General features: G+C 41.8%; 1 pseudogene; it reads right to left on the reverse strand.

The window, feature by feature from the left end:
* Positions 1-5,691: 5,691 nt before the first annotated feature.
* Positions 5,692-5,810, reverse strand: LOC132871054 (5S ribosomal RNA; annotated as a pseudogene).
* Between the last annotated feature and the right edge of the window lie 15,556 nt (positions 5,811-21,366).

Raw genomic sequence — 21,366 nt, forward strand, 5'->3', positions numbered from 1 at the left:
TTAGTCACTTTGTCAAGGGCCATTCATGGCTTTAGATCAAACTTGGTTATCTAACCTGTGCTCAAAAAAATCTAAGGACAGTTTCAAGTTTGCACTGATTGCATATAGTAGGACTACTGTCTAAAAATATCCTTGTCAAGTGTGTAAGTGGTGGAGTGGACCCTGGAGCCTGTGGTTGGTCTTTTCCCAGCAGCAGCACTTGATAAGAACCTATGCTGGAGCCAGGTTGTAGCAACAACAACATCCCCCCCCCCCCCCCCCCCCCCCCCCCCCCCCCCCCCCCGTATTGGCACTTGAGCCCACTGTGCATAGTCCTTGCCTCCTTGTCTCCTTATTTCCCCTTATTCACTTTCAATCACTCTTGTTAGGCCTCTACTATAGGATGCAGCTCAGTCACAATCAGTGATTATGGACTTTCACTTTGGTCAAAATTATTTTTTTTCATATAACTTTTCTAATTGTATAGGGAATCACTTTCTGCATATAAGTTTGAAATTTTGTTGAGGTAACTTAACTGATTCAAATTTTATGATCAAATTTTATGTAATATGACAGATGTTTGTATGCGTCACGGACACTACCAAATATGTCATCTCTATAATGAAAGATGAGCCCAGGAACAAATATAATTTCTTTTTTATCTTGATTTTAAAGCAGAAATGCATTTTAAAACATGTAATCTTTGTTATTTTAGTGAAAGGTTAATAGTCTCTGTCTGTACATAATATTCATGGTGACTGAAAATAAATGAGAAATTATATTTTTGAGATGCAAATTTAATTCAAACATTTCAAATTCTAGCACACACAAGAGCACAAGTTTTTTTTTAATATATATATATATATGGTGGCGTAGTGGTTAGCACTGTTGCCTCACAGCAAGAAGGTCCTGGGTTCAAGCCCAGTGGCTGACAAGGGCCTGTCTGTGTGGGTTTCTTCTGGGTGCTCCGGTTTCCCCCAAAGACATGCAGGTTAGGTTAATTAATGGCTCTAACCTGACCGTCAATGGTTGTTTGTCTGTATGTGTTTGCCCTGTGATGATCTGGTGACTTGTCCAGGGTGTACCCTGCCTCTTGTCCATAGTTGGCTGGGATAGGCTCCAGCTTGCCTGCGACCCTGTACAGGATAAGTGGCTATGGAGATATATATATATATATATATATTCATTTCTCTTGGACAGCTATATCAACAATATGTAACAAGCTGTTGTTCTATACCATAATGGTGTTAACAGGTAACTTTAGGTACTCAAGGTACACCATGGTATTTCACATACCAGTATTACATCACACAGATCTGTGCTTGCTAAGTTGGTACTCGTGTGCCATGGACACTGCAAAATAATTTGACCATTCTGTATATTTACAGATGAAGTGCCGGTGCACCCCATGAACTGTTCCAACAGTAAAAAGTTGTTATATTTTATACATATACATAACTAAATCACTGTTAATGAAATAAAAATGTTAACATTTTAAATTATACTGTAGAAAATACTCAGCTAATGTAATATATATTTAAAAAAAAACTTGGAAATGTCAACAGCAATGTCTAAATTTTTAATTCTTTATATATTTGTTTGTCATACTCCAATCTTGGTGAAATAAACTGTAAAAGAAATATAACAGATTCATACTATAGTACGAATCTGTTAGTAACTTTGTATCCACTACCGTGTATAGTAGATAGTAGACCCCGAAGCCGTTTGTTTTCAGGATAATGGCTGGCTGATGAAATTATTGGCTGGCTAGCTGACTCAGCCAAAACCTTAATGGCTGCTGCAGCCACCAAAATGTTTATGGCTACAAATGGCTGATACTGGACGTCACTGTGTGGCATAGACCCCGAAGCCGTTTGTTTTCAGGATAATGGCTGGCTGATGAAATTATTGGCTGGCTAGCTGACTCAGCCAAAGCCTTAATGGCTGCTGCAGCCACCAAAATGTTTATGGCTACAAATGGCTGATACTGGACGTCACTGTGTGGCATATATCCGGGCGAACGGATCAAACAAATGGGGGGAATAAATAGCAAATTACCACAGGTCCCCTGGTCTCTTACTTCATTGTAAATATAAATCTAGCAAGATTGTAGTTCAATGCTAATAATAAGCTAATCTGGATTGTTCGAGGAAGGCATCTAGCTATCTACTCTCACTAGCAATGACCAGTGAAGGACTGGCAGCTATCTTACTATGATGAAAGTAGAGTGGTGGAGTACTTTTTTTTTTATCAATCTCGAAGTATGTGAAACAAACAAACAAAAAAATACCTTTACACTTTCCCTCAGCAGCGGCAAAGAATGCAGCCATCTCGTCGATATCGGAGTCGATTGATGCTCTGGGTGGGTTCCCGGGTTCCCCAGTGTATCGTGGTAACGGTGTGAGGGGCGGGAAGCCAGACAGGTAGTCACAACGGCAAGCTTGTGGTGGCTCTCTGTGCTGTGATATCAGTTCTAAATCTCTACAGTGTATGCCTATACGTCTCTATTGTGTTACTACTAGTGTGTACAGTTGATCATGTTTGTGTCACTTTTCTTCAGTGTTGGGCACGTTACTTTCAAAAAGTAATTAGTTATAGTTACTAGTTACTTTTCTCAAAAAGTAACTGAGTTAGTAACGGAGTTACTTTGTCATAAAAGTAACTAATTACCAGGGAAAGTAATTATTCGTTACATTTTGTTCCCCCTCAAAAAAAAAAATCAAATTCAATTAGTGTAATCATAATAAAAGTGAATGTTAAATGTGTTTAATGACTGAAATGGACACTTAACAGAACCAATTACTAATGTTATCTACACTATATTAATATTTTTGTGGGACAATGTGAGATAAGACATCTATCAAATGTAATATATTTTTGTAGTTATTAAAATTATGTTACTAATTACTGGCCACTGACGAGGACAAACGCTTTGTTCCTCGACACAATGTGCATTGCACGTAAACACTCTTGCCTTTTATTTGAAGTAATGAAAAGTAATGGCTGTATTTCCAATGTGAAAGCGCAGTGCTGGGCTGACCGCTCGCCATCGCTGGGTCTTCCGATTGAAAGAGCGCACAGTAGTGCAGTAGGTGTGGCCTACCTACACATGTTGTCCAAATCTACTCTGATTGGCTTACTGTGCCGTTGTCTCGTGTCTCCCCGCCCCACACTAAAGCAGAGTAAAGAAAGGCTGAACGAGCAGCGTGCCAGATGAGAACAGCTTTAATAAAGTAACGCATAGTATTTTATTGTAAGTAACAGGAACGGCGTTATAACGATGTAAAAAGTAATTAGTTAGATTACTCGTTACTAAAAAAAGTAACGCCGTTAGTAACGCCGTTTATTTCTAACGCCGTTATTCCCATCACTGCTTTTCTTGTAGCTCATGATGTGGATAAACCCATTATTTGATGTACACAATTCTTAGTGGCTCAGCCAAATTTTATTAGATAGCGTCTCAAATTGGCTTACAAAATTATTGGCTGGCGGCGGCTCAAATTCTAAATGGCGGTTTTAGCGGCGCCTGGCGGCGGCTTCGGGGTCTAGTAGATAGTATCCACTACCGTGGATAGTGGTAGCTGCTACATAATGTGTACAGAAAATATGCAATTATTTTTTGGTTAAAACAGGTACTATTACAACTGAAATAGCATAGTGTGAATTACACCAGTTTTGATGCCATGTATGCTAGGGCTTCATGACAAAATCAGTCAGAACAGAACACTCAGGCTTTCATACCTTTTAACTATGTTTATATATCAACTAAAATGCCCAGGTAATATTTTTCACTAATGTCTTAGATACTATCATATACAGTACCATGTCTTTAGGTGTACAAGCACCCTGATTGTGACTAAGCCAATGATAATCTCTACTTCTCTGTTTATACACTATCTCTCAATTTCCTGATAACCCCAGATTCCGACTGAACTTGCCCCCTGCCCATCCCTTCTTTACTATGCTTCCTTTTAAATTGAAATGAATCTGTGATTGCTGTGATAGTAAGGTCACAGTTGTACTTCTTTAACATAATTGATTGCTGATGAATGTCAGAGACAGACACTGTGTGCATGGAACCACCACATTATTTGTAGAGAGAGTAGAAGCACATAACACCGTATTGTTACAGACACACTATAGCCGCAAGGTGGTTGCCCATGTTATCCTCCACCCATGTTTAGCACTTGGCAGCAAATATTGTAGGTTTACTATTCCAGACTTTCTCTTTCTCTGCATTGCCCTGTTTCGATATTATTGCTAACATGCACTTAACTTTTCCCTTGGGAGAAATCTCAGACACAATCTTTAGGGCTCTATTACTCTCTTAGCTCATGGAGAGGCAAGAAATTGAGTCAGCACAGTTGTAGGTTTCAGAAGCAGAACGTACCCAGTTCTTAAAAACAAACAAACCCAAAGCTGTTTATAAATGTAAAGGTAAGCACTAAAAGTGAATACAAATTAAATTCGCAAGTCAATGAGCTCACTCATGATAGCTTATTTCCAGTTAGGTTCTAAATTTCAAAGTTACTAAAACAATTGATGTAATCATCCTTTGTTTTCTCTTTCTCTTCTTGCTTTTCTTAGTTGTGAGGGGAAGTTGACAAGGGAATGTTGAGTATTCTATCTCCCACTTTGCAGAAAGACAGTATGAACTGGACTGACACCTCAGGATGTGCACACTTCTCCCCACACCTGCATTTTATGATATGGCTGACAGGCACTAAGCAATCATCCAAATTTGAATAAGTCTGTGGTTCAGCATACCCAGGTTCATTATTAGAGTTGTAAATGGTATTATCCAGGCTAGGCATATAGGCAAACTGAGTGATCACTCAGTTTTATGATTGCATCCATAGTTGACATGGTGATGTCTTTCTCTCAACAGTACCAACAATGAATAGATGACATGCAGGTTGAGCCTCATGCCATTGAACTGTCTCTGAAGGAGTTAAGTGACACTTTCTAGCACTGTTGAGTCCAGCCCTGTGTCCAAAATCACTCTCGTTCACTACTCCCTACTCACTATATAGAGGATTATGTATAGTAAATGCTAATTACTATATAGAGGACTATATAGTGAGCTCATTGATAAAGTGAAAAAATGCTTTCTGACACTAGTCCATTGTGCTGTTATTTATGTCATTACTGTCGTGCAATTAAAACGTGCCAGATCAGTCAGCTGGTGGGTTTTCAAAATAATAAATACATGCATGTATTTTTGTGATAAATACATATTATACTGAGCATATTTCCCACATTAATAAATACAAAGTACTTTGTGTCTGCTGCATCTTTCAGTTCTTTTAAATCAAATCTGAATACTTTTCCTCTTTGCCACTGCCTTTTATTAAATCAGATTTGAGGCTTTTGATTTGATTTTTTTCAGCATGACCGCAATGCATGATGGGATATATTGCTTGGTTAATGACCATCAGTTGTACACTACTTTTTGTGATGCATTGTGGGATACTTTGAGTGCACTATATAGGGTGTAATAATTCTCACCATACATTCGGACAACACTACAAAATGGCAACCTCACTATATAGTGCGCAATATAGTGAGTAGGAAGTGATTTCAGACACAGGGCAGGGGATAGGGTTCAGCAAGCACTGTCAGAGTGGTATTGAATTTTTTTTTAACAGTGTATTATACTTTCTTTTCTTACCATTTTGTCCTGAGAGAATCCAAACAGAATCCAAAACAAAATGCTTACAGCACCTGGTATTTTCAGACAGTCTCCCATCCAAGTACTAACCAGGCCCAACTCTGCTTCACTTCTGCGATCAGACAAGAGCAGGCACTGTCAGAGTGGTATGGCTGTAAGCAGGGACAGATTATGAGTCCGTGGGCCCCTGGGCCAGACGAAGAGAAAGGGCGCCCCCCCCCCAACAACGCGCGCGCACACACCCCTGCAGCGGCACCCAACTCGCACACAAATCAGCAGCGGTACAAAGGTTGTGCTAAAAACTATACTACATTTTTATTCATGAAACATCACTTTTTGAACAAACAACTCACACAGAATATCTGATCTGAAATGTAGGCTATATGTAACGGTAACGTATATCAAACGAATAACTTTATGTCAGCCAAGAAATCGCTAATTCCTATTCACATATTAAATGCATCTCTTCTGGACTTTGCGCTGCCCGAATTCATGCACAATGTCATTAAAGTCCAACGACTTGGTCAGCTCACTTTCGATGGCCATCAGAGAAAGCCAGCAGAGACATTCTTGTTTCATCTTTGTCCTTAATTCATTTTTAATTCGACCCAAAAGAGAGAATGATCGCTCTCCTTCGCAGTTGGTAACAGGCAGTGTGAGGAATAACCGAAGCGCAACGTATACGTTCGGAAACATAGACTCAAGGCCATACTCCAAAATAAGTCTGAGCAGTCCTTTTGGGCTTGTGCCATCCCCAGCCTTGATGAATGACCTCAATTGGATTAGTTTGTCGCCTAAACATTCACCCAGATCAGATGGATAGGCAGATGCCAGAACACTGTCCTTCTGCATCACTGAGGCATCCGATTCAGTCTTTTCGAGGAAAAGCACACTGAACAAGTCATACAAGTCCCTGTATGCCTCCAGACAGTGTCAGAGGCTCTGTGTGAGTCTGTCGATGGCAACATTAAAAGTCTCTATTTGAAATGTGCGTTTCCCCCCAAACTCAATGCCCTCTTCTGCTGTTTCGTCAGCAAAGGTTTTGCGTCTCTTTCGACAACAAATGCCATGCTTGTACACCTGACTGACACCAGGCACACTCAATGCGGCCCTCTCAAATTCCTCAAATTGATCCCTTTGTGGGCGGCATGGTGGTGTAGTGGTTAGCGCTGTCGCCTCACAATAAGAAGGTCCGGTTTCGAGCCCTGTGGCCGGCGAGGGCCTTTCTGTGCGGAGTTTGCATGTTCTCCCCGTGGGTTTCCTCCGGGTGCTCCGGTTTCCCCCACAGTCCAAAGACATGCAGGTTAGGTTAACTGGTGACTCTAAATTGACTGTAGGTGTGAATGGTTGTCTGTGTCTATGTGTCAGCCCTGTGATGACCTGGCGACTTGTCCAGGGTGTACCCCGCCTTTCGCCCATAGTCAGCTGGGATAGGCTCCAGCTTGCCTGCGACCCTCATCTCATCTCATCATCTCTAGCCACTTTATCCTTCTACAGGGTCGCAGGCAAGCTGGAGCCTATCCCAGCTGACTATGGGCGAAAGGCGAGGTACACCCTGGACAAGTCGCCAGGTCATCACAGGGCTGACACATAGACACAGACAACCATTCACACTCACATTCACACCTACGGTCAATTTAGAGTCACCAGTTAACCTAACCTGCATGTCTTTGGACTGTGGGGGAAACCGGAGCACCCGGAGGAAACCCACGCGGACACGGGGAGAACATGCAAACTCCGCACAGAAAGGCCCTCGCCGGCCCCGGGGCTCGAACCCAGGACCTTCTTGCTGTGAGGCGACAGCGCTAACCACTACACCACCGTGCTGCCGCCTGCGACCCTGTAGAAGGATAAAGCAGCTAGAGATAATGAGATGAGATTATCCCTCTATGCAGTAATGAAATCACGCAGTGACTCCAGTGCTCTAACAGCACACTCAAGTGAGACATCGCTCTGCTGCAAAATAGTGCTAGTTGCATGGAATCGTGACAATATTGTATCCCAAAACTTGGTCATGAACGCAATCTCCAATGTCTCAAACTGCTTACAGAGTGAACGTGCTTCTGAACGGGTCTCCCTTTTTTCATCCATATCCGTGGAAAAAAGCTTTACCCTTTCGTGCAACTGCTGGTAATTTTGCCACAATGCCTTTGTTGATTCCGCTCGGCAGCTCCAGCATGTGCTAGAGAGGGATTTCAAAGTAAGCTCTAAGCGAGTGTCAGAATACTTTGGCCCATCGATGCGTGGAGGCAGCGGCGAATTTGTACAGAGACTGCAAAAAATCAAAATAATTGCCAACTGCATCACTACAGTCCTCAGTACTGTTAACTCCAACCAGGTTTAAAGAATGGGCTGCACATGAGACATAGGAATCATTGGATTCTTCTTTTTTAGGTGGGCTTGCAATCTGCTATATTTTCCACTCATGTTACTCACATTATCATACGACTGTCCACGACAGTTTGCAAGATCTAGACCAAGTTGATGCATTATTGAGAACACAATCAGCTAAGCTTTCTCCTCTGTGACTATTGATGGGCTCAAATCCAACAAAGCGCTCCATTATGCGGCCTGTTTCACTCACGAATCTAAAAATGAACGTGAGCTGGTCTACGTGGGATAAGTCAGGGGTCAAGTCAACTATTACAGAGAAATACTTGGCATCACGTAATTCCTTCATAATAGTTTGCCTTGTTTTCTGTCCCATGAGTTCTATGAACTCGTCACAGACTGTTGAGGATAAATAGGAGACGCTGCCATGGCCCTTCTGCCCAAACTTTCTGATGTGCTCTGCCAAGAACTAGTCAAACTGCGCTAACAATTCTAAAGTGCCCAAGTAATTCCCATTGTGGGGTGAGCCTAGTAGTTCATCTTGTCCCCTAAATGCAAGTCCTCTGTCCCCCAAGAACTTGATAATGGAGACAACTCTCTTGAGCACCTCTCTCCAATACTGCCTCTTCCCCTCTATTTGCATCATCAGTCCGCTGTCCACAGTAGCCTGCTGCTGTTGTCCGACGATGCAACGCAATCATACAGGCCAGATGTTCCATACTTCTCTCATGTTCTCCAATCCGCTCTGGATGTTTCCAGTCGGAATAACCAGCGACGAATGAATGTGATTTAGACGAAAACAATTTACACGCAAAACAGTAAATATTTCCTGTGGACAGAGAATATGTGATCCACTCTCTATCGATGACTTGGCCATTTGGCAACATGCATTTGAGCTGGTCGTTTGTTAGAACACAAGTCTTGCCACCTATTCCACTTCTCTTGCAGAGGCAGGATAACTCACCCTCCTGTTTTGAAACACTTTGACCCCTCTGTCAATGAGGGCTGCTTTAGCCCTGTCACTTTGAGTGTCCTCCCAGCAAGCTGGGTCAGTAACAGTCTCAAACCACGATGACGCCCTTTGCTCCTCTCTTGTGTTAAGACATGGTAACTGACACTTTTGTACATTGCTAACAGAGGTAACCTGCCTTTTGGTACCCCTCTACTGTCATGTTCTTCTCCTTCCCTGCTTCAGCCAGCATAACACTGCTGCTGTTGCTGCTACTGCTACTGCTGCTACCGTACCTGGCTGTCTCTTGTCACCATGTCCTCCTGTTATCCCTCCATATGTGTGCTCATTGTCCTTCTCATTGCCCTCCTCCTCCCTCACTTCTGTTAGCATAACATCACTGCTGCTGCTGTTACCCGCCAGTCTGTCTTCATCAAATTTAGCTCTTATCCCTCCTATGTTTTCATAATTTATTGTAGAATTATTAATAAAAATTAAAATTCTAGGAACTTGATTTAAAATCTCAGCTTCTCTCAAATCTTTGTTTTTTTAACTTGCGCTTAGCTGCTCCACTTATGCCTGCCGCTCCATGATCTTGCATTGACTTAATTATTAGTATTGTAAATGTTCACCTGCCTGTCAAGTTTTCTAACTAGCGCCCTCTATTGGCAAATCCAGTTATAGCCTACTAACTATTTTCAGTAAGCTAACAGACTAGCTGTGTCCTAGACGTAAACAGAACTGAATTACTTTTACGTATTACCGTACTGAAGCAATTAAAAGTAATTCAAACAAAAGAGACTGACTTAAACATCAGTATGCTTTGCGTTAGTATGGCGGAAATATTTTTTCATGTTCCATATTTAGACTATGGTGGGGCAAATTAGACTATGGTGTGCAAGCCATGCACTCAGCAATACATTTAATGCAGGATCAGAGAGAAATCTTTATTTTTCTTTTATTTTTCTTTTTTTCTGGGCCCCCCTCCAGACTGGGCCCGGGTGCAATCGCTCCCATTGTTACCCCTCCAGAACCGGCCCTGGACCTGTGCACTAATGAAGCAGATAGAGGGGTACATGTGACATTTAATACCTCACGTTATTTGATTGAGAGGCCCCTTCTAGATATCAAGGGTGAATAACATAACCTGTGGTTCAGGGGCCCTATTAAGACATATGACATATCATACTCCATGCTATTTAATTGAGGGGCCCTTTCAGATACCAGGGGTGACTAACATACTATAACCTGTGTTTCAGGGCCCCATATGACATATGACCTAATTGAGGGGCCCTTTTCCAATACCAAGGATGAATAACATACACAACCTGTGGTTCAGGGGCCCTATATGACATATCACACACCATGCTATTTGATTGAGGGGCCCCTTTCACATATCAGGGATGAATTACAAAGCACGTGGCGGGGCCCTATTAAGGCCCAATCCCAATTCTAATTTCTACCCCTTCCCCTCCCCCTTCCCCTTGGCCCTTCCCCTTGAAACTGAGCTACAAGGGATAGGGCTTGAAATTCAACCCTTACGTATTGGGATAGCCCTTCAACGATCGCATACGTCATCACGTACCTCCGTCAGCGTTTACGTTAGCAAAACGCGACCAAATGCGTCATTGGCTGCGACCAGCCGCTACAGTCAGAGACAGAGGCAGAACCAGAAATCTCTGCTGGCAGGGTGTGATTTACACCACTGAATGGGATATCTTTGGCGCTTCGTGCACCACATCCGACAGAATGAGGTGTCAGAACACTCATGTAAACAATAAAAGCGAGAATAACAGAACAAAACGTACGCAGTCAAGCAAACGAAAACAATACTCACTCCCAAAGCTTTTTAGCAGCAGCTTGGATTTCAGAAATCGCTGCTCATTCTCAGCTCGAAAGCGAATCAAGCGGCGTGTTTCCTCTGGATAACAACTTAAAACACGTAAATAATGGAGAAAATACATTTATGACAATCTTTCGCCGCGGGAACCGCCATCTTTCTGAAATCCGCATGAAATCTCGCTGAAATCCGCATGGCATTGTGGGAAATCACTCAAACCCCTTCGTTCGGAGTCAGCTCCAGGAAAATCTCCGTTTGGAGGGGTACAGAAGCCCTACCCCTTCCCCTACCCCTCCGCGTTAACTGGGATTGGGATACCCCTACCCCTTCACGTGAACGCGCAAAATGGAGGGGAAGGGCCAAGGGGTAGGTCCAAGGGGTGAAATGGGATTCGGCCTAAGACATATTACATAATATAACCAGTGTTATATGGCTTCAGGGCCCCAATAGGATATCGGGATGCATAATGTTGTAAAAACAATATTGAAATGGTAGCGCGAAGGCTTGGGCTTCAGGGCCCCCTTGGGCCCCTGGGCCTGGGCCCGTGCAGTAATCCATCCTTGGCTGTAAGCAACATCAAGCTGGAAAATTTGTTTTGCACCTGGTATTCCCAGGCAGTCTCCCAACCAGGCCCAACTCGTATTCACAGACCTTGGCATTGCATGGGCTCTAAGGCAACTCACACATACTTTCAACACCCTGGTTGCCAAAAGCTACCTCAGGGAAATGTACCTAACTCTTCTGATTCCACAGCAACTGAAATGTAGAAAAAATGTGCAAGAAACAAATAATAGAGGGCTGTACTTACACTTACAAAACTCCTGGACAAGAAACTTTGAGAAAGAAGGTAAGTGTGAGTTCGCAGGGAATAACCCACATGGAGCCATTGCCAGAAGATGACGATTTTGTGATTTGTATTCACCATGAGCCCTGTGATAACCTGATGACTTGTCCAGGGTGTACCCTGCCTCTCGCCCATAGTCAGCTAGGATAGGCTCCAGCTTGCCTGTGGCCCTGTAGAACAGGATAAGTGGCTACAGATAATGGATGGATGGATGGATGGATATTCACCATGGAAGCAACTCGTATGAAAACTGCCCAGGTGGTCTGGAACAAAATAAAGAACTGTTTGTGTATGGAATCTGTTGGTATGATTTTAAGACTGGGCCTCTTTTCACAGTTTCTGCTGCCAATGTCCTTTCAATTCAACCTTTCGATCTGTATATTTCCAAGCCAATTTAACCTCGAAAAAAGAAACATGATCTAAAGTATGCTGTTTAAAAATAATAATAATTTAAAAAAATTTCAATGTGCTATTTTTTTTCTTCTTATGACTGTGCTTCTGGTTAGGGCTGGTGTTGAGCACAATCCTCATCTTAGTAAATGGCTTGCATGCAAAGAATATGCATGAAGTAATGTACCTGTGGTGCAATAAAGTGAAACAGAACACTCTTTTCCAGCTAATGGAAAGAACTGAATAAAGATGCCGGCTTTTAAATGACAGAAATGACTCTGCCAATTGTGCATCAAATGGGGAAATAGCAATTTGCACTCAGTAGCTAATGATGTAGTTTCCTGTATATAAACAAATTGCAATAAAATGATTATTAAGCAACATCAACTTGGACTTGTGTGTTAGACAAATAACTAACAGACTAACCAACAAAAGAAAGAAAATAAATTCTTCAAAATACTTTAGGCTTTTAAATATATTTAACATTCTAAATAATAATGTTAAAAGAGGTTAAAAGTTAAAAGAAAAATTTGCAGTGTCATGCATGTCAGAAGTAATTGATATTTCATATCAGTAATTGATATTTCATGTTGGTATCTGTAGATCTCTGTAGATCAGTATTATAGCAGTCTTAACACCACTGAAAATTTGCCTCCTTAAACCTCTGTGAACACTTTATCTTAAGGTATAGTGCAGATACAACTGCTTGATGAATGTTTGAAGCTCCTGGCAGGTACTACAGCAGATAATCTGACATCCAGATTCATGTGTTTTCATCCAGTGAGGGGAAACGCTTTCGTTTTTGTGATTAAATATATTTCCAGTGCATATGTCCACTTTGTATTTACATACATAATATATTTTGTACCTATAAATATAAACAAAAGTGTGTATTCATAAAAATAATCAAAGATGCATTTACAAAAACTAATTTGCTTGGGGAAAATCACTCAGACATCACAAATTACAGTGTCTTGCAAAAGTATTCATCCCCCTTGATGTTTCAAGTCAACTTTATTGCCAAATATGCTATACATGCTCGACATACAGCACAGATGATATGCTGTATGTCAAACAGTTTGTCCTCTTTTGTTGCATTACAAGATGGAATTAAAATGGATTTTTGGGGCGGTTAGCACCATTTGATTTACACAACATGTGTACAACTTTAAAGGAACAAATTGTTGTTTTATTGTCGCAAAAACAATAATTAAGATGAAAAAACAGAAATCTGAAGTGTGCATAGGTATTCACCCCCCCCCCCCCAAAAAAAAAAGTCAATACTTTGTAGAGCCACCTTTTGCTGCAATTATAGCTACAAGTCTCTTGGAGTATGTCTGTATTAGTTTAGCACATCTAGTCACTGGGATTTTTGCCTATTCCTCAAGGCAAAACTGCTCCAACTCCTTCAAGTTAGATGGGTTACATTGGTGTACAGCAATCTTCAAGTTATGCCACAGATTCTCGATTGGATTGAGGTCTGGGCTTTGACTAGGCCATTCCAAGATATTTAAATATTTCCCTTTAAACCACTCCAGTGTAGCTTTAGTAGTATGTTTAGGGTCATTGTCCTGCTGGAACGTGAACCTTCATCCCAGTCTCAAACCTCTGGCTGACTCAAACAGGTTTTCCTCCAGAATTGCCCTGTATTTAGTGCCATCCATCTTTCCTTCAGTCCTGACCAGCTTTCCTGTCCCTGCAGATGAAAAATATCCCCACAGTATGATGCTGCCACCACCATGCTTCACTGTAGGAATGGTGCTCTCAGGATGTTGGGTTTGTGCCACACATGGCATTTCCCATGATGGCCAAAAAGATCAATTTTAGTGTCATTTGACCAGAGAATCTTCTTCCATGTGTTTGAGGAGTCTGCCACATGCTGTTGGGCAAACTCCAAACATGTTTTCTTATTTTTTTTCTTTAAGCAATGGCTTTTCTCTGGGTACTCTTCCATAAAGCCCCACTCTGTGGAGTGTATGGCTTAAAGTGGTCCTATGGACAGATACTCCCATCTCTGCTGTGGATCTTTGCAGCTCCTTCAGTGTTATCTTTGGTATCTTTTTTGCATCTCTGATTAATGCCCTCCTTGCCCAGTCTGTGAGTTTTGGTGGGTGGGGCCTTCTCTTGTCAGGTTTGTAGTGGTGCCATATTCTTTCCATTTTGCTATAATGGATTTAATGGTGCTCCGTGGGATATTCAAAGTTTGGAATATTTTTTATAACCCAACCCTGATCTATACTTCTCCACAACTTTGTCTCTGACCTGTTTGGAGTGCTCCTTGGTTTTCATATTGCTTGCTTGTTGCAGAATCAGGGTCCTTCTAGAACAGGTTGATTTATACAGACATCATGTGACAGATCATGTGACACTTTAAGATCCACCTGTGTGCAGTTAATCAATTAATTATGTGACTTATGAAGTGAATTGCCTGGCGACTTGTCCAGGGTGTACCCCGCCTTTCGCCCGTAGTCAGCTGGGATAGGCTCCAGCTTGCCTGCGACCCTGTAGAACAGGATAAAGCGGCTAGAGATAATGAGATGAGATGAGATGAGATGAGATGAAGTGAATTGTTTGTACCAACTCTTATTTAGGGGTTTTATATGAAAGGGAGGTGAATACTTATGCACACTTCAGATTTCTGTTTTTTTTTCATCTTAAATATTGTTTGTGTCACTAAAAAAAAAAAACAATTTGCACCTTTAAAGTGGTAGGCATTTTGTGTAAATCAAATGGCGCTACCCCCCCCCCCCCCCCAAAAAAAAAAGCATTTTAATTCTAGTTTGTGATATGACAAAACAGGACAAACACCAAGGGGGATGAATACTTTTGCAAGACACTGTAGCAACATTAGGATTTTCTTACAAAGCCCATGCTTATCAGTTACAACTTTGAGAAGTCTATGACAAGAAGTAACAAGAAGGCAGAGTCATCTATATCCCCTGCCCTCTATACCAAGTTTGAAAATATTATTTGTCGCATTTTTCAAGTTCTGCTGCAGGAAACCAACCCTACCTCTTTACACTGACCTCAGCAGCCCATGGCATAAGCCCACTGGATCTTTGGTCCAGGTGAGCTAAAAATTAAAATTTCTCACATTTCTTCATATCAAAAGGCACATATACATTACTTAATCAACACATATACCAACTTTCAAGACTATACCACTCATAGTTTTCAAGTTCTGCTCCGGAAACAAAACCTACCCCTAAGACTAACCTGAGAGACTAACTCTGAAAGTGTTTCCATGGAAACATGAAAAATTAAATTTTTTCAAATTTCTTAGTATGAAAAGGCACATCTACATCACCTTGTTAACATGTATTCCAAGTTTAAAATCTGTATCGTGAATAGTTTTGGATATATATATTGCTCTTAGAAACTAAGTCAGAATCTATTTTTTATGTAAATATTTGAAAAATACTTTTTTTTCAAAAATCCAAAATAGCAAAAGGCACCAGTTCAAATGTTGCTTGATATGTATACAAAGTTTCATGAAGATATCTTCAGTAGTTTTAAAGATATGGCCTGGAATCGAAAACATGACCAGATGGACAGCCAGCCAGACGGACAGACAGATGGACGAAACCTGTTTCTAAAAGGCACATTTACAGTACTTCACCCTGTTAACATGTATACCAAGTTTCAAATCTGTATTATGAATAGTTTTGGATATATGCTCCGGAAACAAACATTGCTCTTAGAAACTATTGGCCCTTTTCCACTACCCTTTTTCAGCTCACTTCAGCTCGCTTCAGCTCACTTCAGCCCGACACGGCTCGCGTTTCGACTACCAAAAACCAGCATGACTCAGCTCGTTTCAGCCCTGCTTAGCCCCTAAAACTCGCACGGTTTTGGAGTGGGGCTGAAGCGAGCCAAACCGTGCCGAGTGAGGTTGGGGGCGTGAGCAGACACTCCCCTGTGCACTGATTGGTGAGGAGGAGTGTCCTCACATGCCCACACACGCCCCGCGAGCGCGCTGGGATCTGTAAACACCGCAAACCCGGAAGGAGAAGAATTACGAGAATTTCTGAAGCCTTATGCGCCTCGCCTCATCTATACGCTCTTGCCAGTATCTGTCCGCGTTGTCAGTGACAACAAGCCACAGCACCAAGACCAGCAACACTAACGACTCCATGTCCTCCATGTTTATTGTTTACTATCCGGGTCGTGAGACTACCACTTAAAAGATCACTGATGTCACTGTTTGCACTGCTTAACGACATCACGTGACGTCCACCCACTTTCGCTAACTCCACCCAATGTGTCCACCCACTTCCAGCCAGCACGGTTCAGCGCGGTTGTAGTCGAAATGCAACTCCAACAGCCCCGCTCAGCTCGACTCAGCACGGCACGGCTCAGCCCGACTCAGCCGCGTTTGTAGTGGAAAAGCGGCATAAGTCAAAATCTATTTTCTCATCTCATTATCTCTAGCCGCTTTATCCTTCTACAGGGTCGCAGGCAAGCTGGAGCCTATCCCAGCTGACTACGGGCGAAAGGCGGGGTACACCTTGGACAAGTTGCCAGGTCATCACAGGGCTGACACATAGACACAGACAACCATTCACACCTATGGTCAATTTAGAGTCACCAGTTAACCTAACCTGCATGTCTTTGGACTGTGGGGGAAACCGGAGCACCCGGAGGAAACCCACATGGACACGGGGAGAACATGCAAACTCCGCACAGAAAGGCCCTCGCCGGCCACGGGGCTCGAACCCGGACCTTCTTGCTGTGAGGCGACAGCGCTAACCACTACACCACCGTGCCGCTCCCAAAATCTATTTTCTATGTAAAAATTTGAAATTTTTTTTTCAAAAATCCAAAATAGCAAAAGGCACCAGTTCACATGTTACTTGATATGTATACAAAGTTCCATGAAGATATCTTATGTAGTTTTAAAGATATGGCCCAGAAACGAAAACATGACCTGATGGACAGCTGGACAGACAGATGGACGGTCAGCTGGACAAACGGATGGACAGCCGGACGGAATCTGTTTCTATATCCCCCGCCAAACTTTGTTTGGGTGGGGAATAATTAGCTTTTTGCAGCATTGCGGATCAACTTTGTTCTTTCTTCTTTGCAACTCATTTTCAATTCCTCATGGTTTCATGGGTCTCTCTGATGGACTTGCAATATCAGAATGCTCCACAAAGAATGTATGATAAAATATTTTGGATGCATGTTTGCAGTTGTTGTCTCATTGGTTTTTGCCCAATGAGATTAAATTCTCCTCTAATTTGTCCTGGTACATTGCTCCATTCATGTTTCTTTTGTTGACAGTACCGTTTGCAGAGAAGCAGCCCCATTATCATCATGCTCCCACCACCATGCTTCACTGTGGTTATGGTGTTCTTGGGATCATACACACAACCCTTCTTTTTCCAAATAAGACAAGCTGAATTATTGTTAACGAAGTCTATTTTTTGTTACAAATGAGTTCTGACTTGTCTAAATGCTTATGTGCAAGATGTTGTGCTTTGGGGTGTAGGAATGGAGATGATGGTGGTGTACTTCATTGCTTATTGCTGTCTGTGTATCAGTTATTGCTGCTTTCAGCTCATCTTGCAATTTTTCTGTGACTTCTGGCTTACCTTCCTTATCATCTGTGTTGTGAAATCTTTTGTGCTGCACTTGTACAGGGACAATTAGTTGTGATTCCATGAACTTTCCACCTGTATACTGTATTATCGAACCAGTTGTACAGACAAGGACGTTTAAGGTCTTTGCTCTGTTTTTGTAACATTTTCCACTTTGTTTATTCATGTCATCCTTGAGAACTTTAGGAAGCTCCTTCATCTTCACCATAATTGCTACTTGTTTCATGAAACCTTCCGAACCAGTAGCAAAGCCTTTTATAATGACATCTGGTGCATTTTGCCCAAGAACATTTTTATCTTCTGCATTTATATTTAGAACCTTATGCATATATGTAACCTTTACATATATGCATTTTTAATATAGTGCTTAAATATTTTTCCCTATCAAGATGTACAGACAACTCCAGAATTTTTGAATAGTGCAAGTACACATGAGTAAAACAGTACAAGCTGTAATTTCAAAGGAAAGCAAACCTCTATCATGGGATGATAAATAACACAGGACACCTTTTTTCTTTCTTTGGGGGAATTTGATCACACTATGAAAATTGCTCTGCATCCAAAAACGCTAGTGCTTTTTTTTTCCTGGTGATGTTTCATTGTTTTACTCTGCATGGCTGACAGACAAAGCCGCACACATGAGGTAAAAAAAAAAATAAAATAAAATAGTAAATTTACTGCATTATGCTGGATTTATTTATGTTTTTATCCAGGCTGATATATCACGAGTCAGCCTTGAGTCTGTCATCGTGTGACTCAAGGACAACACAAGTCTGAGTCTCTAACTCCAGTCCCTGTCTCTGGCCTCTGGATTGGAGTAATATGTAGGTACATACAGTGGTGCTTGAAAGTTTGTGAACCCTTTAGAATTTTCTATATTTCTGCATAAATATGACCGAAAACATCATCAGATTTTCACACAAGTCCTAAAAGTGGATAAAGAGAACCCAGTTAAACAAATGAGACAAAAATATTATACTCAGTCATTTGTTTATTGAGGAAAATGATCCAATATTACATAACTGTGAGTGGCAAAAGTATGTGAACCTTTGCTTTCAGTATCTGGTGTGACCCCCTTGTGCAGCAATAACTGCAACTAAACGTTTCCGGTAACTGTTCATCAGTCCTGCACACCGGCTTGGAGGAATTTTAGCCCATTCCTCCGTACAGAACAGCTTCAACTCTGGGATGTTGGTGGGTTTCCTCACATGAGCTGCTCGCTTCAGGTCCTTCCACAACATTTCGATTGGATTAAGGTCAGGACTTTGACTTGGCTATTCCAAAACATTCACTTTATTCTTCTCTAACCATTCTTTGGTAGAACAACTTGTGTGCTTAGGGTCGTTGTCTTGCTGCATGACCCACCTTCTCTTAAGATTCAGTTCATGGACAGATGTCCTGACATTTTCCTTTAGAATTCACTGGTATAATTCAGAATTCCTTGTTCCATCAATGATGGCAAGCCGTCCTGACCCAGATGCAGCAAAACAGGCCCAAACCATGATACTACCACCACCATGTGTCACAGATGGGATAAGGTTCTTATGCTGGAATGCAGTGTTTTCCTTTCTCCAAACATAACGCTTCTCATTTAAACCAGAAAGTTCTATTTTGGTCTCATCCGTCCACAAAACATTTTTCCAATAGCCTTCTGGCTTGTGCATGTGATCTTTAGCAAACTGCAGACGAGCAGCAATGTTCTTTTTGGAGAGCAGTGGCTTTCTCCTTGCAAACCTGCCATGCACACCGTTGTTGTTCAGTGTTCTCTTGATGGTGGACTCATGAACATTAATTAACATTAGCCAATGTGAGAGAGGCTTTCAGTTGCTTAGAAGTTACCCTGGGGTCCTTTGTGACCTCACCGACTATTACATGCCTTGCTCTTGGAGTGATCTTTGTTGGTCGACCACTCCTGGGGAGGGTAACAATGGTCTTGAATTTCCTCCATTTGTACACAATCTGTCTGACTGTGGATTGGTGGAGTCCAAACTCTTTAGAGATGGTTCTGTAACCTTTTCCAGCCTGATGAGCATCAACAACGCTTTTTCTGAGGTCCTCAGAAATCTCCTTTGTTCGTGCCACGATACACTTCCACAAACATGTTGTGAAGATCAGACTTTGATAGATCCCTGTTCTTTAAATACAACCCCAATTCCAAAAATGTTGGGACAAAGTACAAATTGTAAATAAAAACGGAATGCAATGATGTGGAAGTTTCAAAATTCCATATTTTATTCAGAATAGAACATAGATGACATATCAAATGTTTAAACTAAGAAAATGTATCATTTAAAGAGAAAAATTAGGTGATTTTAAATTTCATGACAACAACACATCTCAAAAAAGTTGGGACAAGGCCATGTTTACCACTGTGAGACATCCCCTTTTCTCTTTACAACAGTCTGTCAACGTCTGGGGACTGAGGAGACAAGTTGCTCAAGTTTAGGGATAGGAATGTTAACCCATTCTTGTCTAATGTAGGATTCTAGTTGCTCAACTGTCTTAGGTCTTTTTTGTTGTATCTTCCGTTTTATGATGCACCAAATGTTTTCTATGGGTGAAAGATCTGGACTGCAGGCTGGCCAGTTCAGTACCCGGACCCTTCTTCTACGCAGCCATGATGCTGTAATTGATGCAGTATGTGGTTTGGCATTGTCATGTTGGAAAATGCAAGGTCTTCCCTGAAAGAGACGTCATCTGGATGGGAGCATATGTTGCTCTAGAACCTGGATATACCTTTCAGCATTGATGGTGTCTTTCCAGATGTGTAAGCTGCCCATGCCACACGCACTAATGCAACCCCATACCATCAGAGATGCGGGCTTCTGAACCGAGCGCTGATAACAACTTGGGTCATCCTTCTCCTCTTTAGTCCGAATGACAGGGCGTCCCTGATTTCCATAAAGAACTTTAATTTTGATTCGTCTGACCACAGAACAGTTTTCCACTTTGCCACAGTCCATTTTAAATGAGCCTTGGCCCAGAGAAGACGTCTGCGCTTCTGGATCACGTTTAGATACGGCTTCTTCTTTGAACTATAGAGTTTTAGCTGGCAATGGCGGATGGCACGGTGAATTGTGTTCGCAGATAATGTTCTCTGGAAATATCCCTGAGCCCATTTTGTGATTTTCAATACAGAAGCATGCCTGTATGTGATGCAGTGCCGTCTAAGGGCCCGAAGATCACGGGCACCCAGTATGGTTTTCCGGCCTTGACCCTTACGCACAGAGATTCTTCCAGATTTTCTGAATCTTTTGATGATATTATGCACTGTAGATGATGATATGTTCAAACTCTTTGCAATTTTACACTGTCGAACTCCTTTCTGATATTGCTCCACTATTTGTCGGCGCAGAATTAGGGGGATTGGTGATCCTCTTCCCATCTTTACTTCTGAGAGCCGCTGCCACTCCAAGATGCTCTTTTTATACCCAGTCATGTTAATGACCTATTGCCAGTTGACCTAATGAGTTGCAATTTGGTCCTCCAGCTGTTCCTTTTTTGTACCTTTAACTTTTCCAGCCTCTTATTGCCCCTGTCCCAACTATTTTGAGATGTGTTGCTGTCATTAAAGTTCAAATGAGCCAATATTTGGCATGAAATTTCAAAATGTCTCACTTTCAACATTTGATATGTTGTCTATGTTCTATTGTGAATACAATATCAGTTTTTGAGATTTGTAAATTATTGCATTCCATTTTTATTTACAATTTGTACTTTGTCCCAACTTTTTAGGAATCGGGGTTGTAAAACAGGGTGCCC

The sequence above is a fragment of the Neoarius graeffei genome, chromosome 22, assembly GCF_027579695.1.
Source record: "Neoarius graeffei isolate fNeoGra1 chromosome 22, fNeoGra1.pri, whole genome shotgun sequence".
Classification (NCBI taxonomy): Eukaryota; Metazoa; Chordata; class Actinopteri; order Siluriformes; family Ariidae; genus Neoarius; species Neoarius graeffei.